The sequence below is a fragment of the Fundulus heteroclitus genome, unplaced genomic scaffold (assembly GCF_011125445.2).
Source record: "Fundulus heteroclitus isolate FHET01 unplaced genomic scaffold, MU-UCD_Fhet_4.1 scaffold_550, whole genome shotgun sequence".
In the NCBI taxonomy this organism is placed as follows: domain Eukaryota; kingdom Metazoa; phylum Chordata; class Actinopteri; order Cyprinodontiformes; family Fundulidae; genus Fundulus; species Fundulus heteroclitus.
Genome location: NW_023396979.1, coordinates 28,546 through 31,751, shown reverse-complemented (window position 1 = coordinate 31,751; position 3,206 = coordinate 28,546). Strand labels below are relative to the sequence as shown.

Sequence of the window (3,206 nt, the reverse complement as noted above, 5' to 3'; positions counted from 1 at the left end):
CCTGTGAGTGTTTAACACTAAATCAGATAAGAAGTTTTACAACTGATCCAAAAACTGAGTGTAAGGGCCTGGTGGACGATACAAAACAACAAACAGAAGAGGTTTTATTGCTTTGCAATTCGGATGAGGGAAACTGAGGGTTAAATGTTCAAAAGAACTGTAGTTGTTAATCGGCCTGGGATTAATTAATAAATCAGACTGAAAGATGGTTGCCACTCCTCCTCCTCTTCCCACAGATCTGGGAATATGGAAGTTTAAAGAACTGGAGGGAGTTGACTCATTTATACTAACGTAGTCCTCTTGTAACCAAGTTTCTGTGAGACAAGATAAATCAATCTGATGATCAGAAATCAATTCATTGCCTAACAAAGTCTTTGGAGGGAGAGACCTTATATTTAATAGACCACATTTAATAGTTTTATTTTTTGGTTAGAGGTGAGCCGTATTGATTTTTATTAGATTTTTATGATTCGTTCCTCTTAGATCAGTTTTTGATCTATTCAGTTTTGGCCGTGGGAAAGACGTCTCAATAGGATAATGGGTGGGTAACAGTACAGAAGCTGCAGAGAGGTGTGTTAAACTACGGCTCTGTTTCCTGGTCTGGACCCTGGGTTGTCAGCATTTAGGAGAACTAATAAATCCGGCCAGATTCCTAGAAAGAAGAGCTGCACCACCCAAAGTGGGATGGATGCCGTCTCTCCGGATCAGACCAGGTTTTCCCCAGAAAGTTCGCCAGTTATCAATGTAGCCCACATCGTTTTTAGGACACCACCTAGACAACCAGCGATTGAATGATGACATGCGGCTAAACATGTCATCACTGGTCAGATCAGGCAGGGTACCAGAGAAAATTACGGAGTCCGACATTGTTTTAGCAAACTCGCACACCGAAGCATCACCATTACCGCCAGTTACTTACTGAATAAAAGGAAACATTGATTCCATTGAGTTTCAGCATTTTATTGAGAACCAGAGCAGAGACAAAGTAATCACACCCCTGGCTAGGCTGCAGCCTGGCCCCCTGTCTGCCCTCAGCTCCTGTGTCCTTCTTATTCTGTCTGCCTTCTTCTCACACTCTGCTACTTTGGCTGACCAGAGCAGACATAGTACAAACATCTCAGAGCCAATGAGCCGGTCCCCCAGGAGGACCAATCAGGCTCCTCTTCACGCTTTCCACAGCCGTTGTGACGCCCGTGTTCTTAGGGGCCTTAAAGCGGCCGTGGGCCAGCTTGGCTTGGTGTTTGGGCTCATAATAAATCCTCTGGTCTCCATCAGGAAGAGTGGTCCAGGGGCGAATGACCTTTGACCTGCTGCTCGTCCAGGTAGAGAGCCTGACGCAGGGACACCAAGTACTCGGTCAAATCCTGCACCTTATCCCAGCCTGGGATGCCATCAGGTCCGAGGACTGCAGCCTGCAAGGAAGTATTAAAATGGAGAACCCATTGCAGCAGTAAAATCTCAGAGTTAAAGCAGGAATAATGTAGCACTGCAGCTAACGTGTAGTCTACTCACAGGGTACTGGTTATGGCGTCACATTTATGTCAAACCTTCCGCGAGCAAAATAAACATATTCACATGTATGTTAAACTACTTCTGCGCATGGTTTATCTACCGCCGCACGAGAAACTGCTGCTTCGAGAGGAGAAAATCGCTCTCTGCGCACGCCAGCTCCTCCCGCGCGCGCTCTGGATCTCACCGCGCGCATGATTTGCTATCTAGCGGCCGTGCTGGAGGACGGTTGCGCCCTCTAAAGCGTCTCTGCGCTCGGACTCATTTTCTCCTTGTGCGAAAGGAAATGTGTTTTGACAGGTTGGGCGGAGACAAACCCTCTTCTCTAAGCCTCCTCCTGATTGGGTCTTGCAGACACGATCACACAGGAAGTAGTGTCAGGAAGCCTTTGACTGACAGCTCGTCATCCATAAGTGTCAATACTTTGTTTTTCTTTATCTTACATGCACAGAAAGATAAAATGGCTAACTAATTAGTAGTACATTTGTGATTGCTTGTGATATTTTTTTCTTATCAACAGTGCATAATTTAAAAAACTCAGAGCTGCATGTTATATTTTGCAACACTTTCTGTCTCCATGTAGAATTGAACTGGCTGCAGGAATTTTAAACAATGTTTTGGTCTGAAGGACCTTTTAAGTAGTTCACCTAAATTTAATAAATTGATCAAACGCTATAACTCTATCTTATGTGGAGTTAAGGACAAGATTATTTTCTCATCATGATACAAACCAGGTGGAAGCTCCCATAGAGGGTTCAGACATAACGCTAGTCCACTCTGCTTTTCTGTTTTTTATATGTCGTGCTGTCTTCTGGGTCCCGCTGATTTGCTCAGTAAGATGGATGATCCAATGTAGTAGAAACTCAAGGGTGGATCCCAAGACAAATATTACAATAACCACTTTTAAGGGATTTTAGCAAAAACAAAATATGTGCTAAAAATAATATCTATATTAAACACATTTTTATAAAATTAGTTTTATGCAGTCGCTAGGTACTTGGGGGCCCTAGGCAACCACCTAGTTTTACCCAGTGGTAAGTCTATCTCTGAAACGAGCACCCAGATCCGTTAAGTTAACAATTAAAAAGTCTATAAGACTATAAGGTTGCTGATCATTAAGTGGAGATGGACATTCAGGGACCACTGGACAATACTGTACCATCCACATGTCCATCATACTCAGCAGCAACGTCCCAGTCAGTGTCAGGCTCTTGGACGTCCTTTTTAAAACAAAAACAAGAAAATTCAGCACTTACTGCACAAATAAGTATTACAATAAGTATTGTGTTAAATTATGTGACCTAAAATGACACATTCTACTCAAAGGTTTTTGTTTAAGGAAAGTCCCTCGAAATGTCTGTCACATTATACCCTGTAAGAGTTACAGTAAGATTGGAGCAAGGGATATGAACATTAGTTTGGAACACACATTTATTTTATGATGGGATTAAAAGCAGATCACAGCTGCAATCAGGAATAAGGTTTTAAGCAATTCAGAGTGAAATCACAATTCACCTTCCCTGCTAGAAATAATTTTTAAATAACAATGAAAATAACATGCGTGAATTTGGACAGTAGAAGGAAAATAAAGGGCAACATGTAACCTAACAATGTAAACTCCTAGCTGAGGCTGAAACTATAAATCTCCCTGCTAAGAGACAACAGTGTTTACCCCATCACTTTAGCTTGAGATAATA

The 3,206-nt window shown here is 42.4% G+C and overlaps 1 long non-coding RNA gene across 1 annotated transcript; it reads right to left on the bottom strand.

Annotated features, from left to right (window-relative positions):
* Positions 1 to 939: 939 nt before the first annotated feature.
* Positions 940 to 2,502, bottom strand: LOC118561070. The gene is made up of 2 exons (XR_004929751.1): positions 1,513 to 2,502; positions 940 to 1,412 (listed from the first exon to the last, which is right to left on the bottom strand). It is a non-coding gene; the product is annotated as an uncharacterized LOC118561070 (long non-coding RNA).
* Between the last annotated feature and the right edge of the window lie 704 nt (positions 2,503 to 3,206).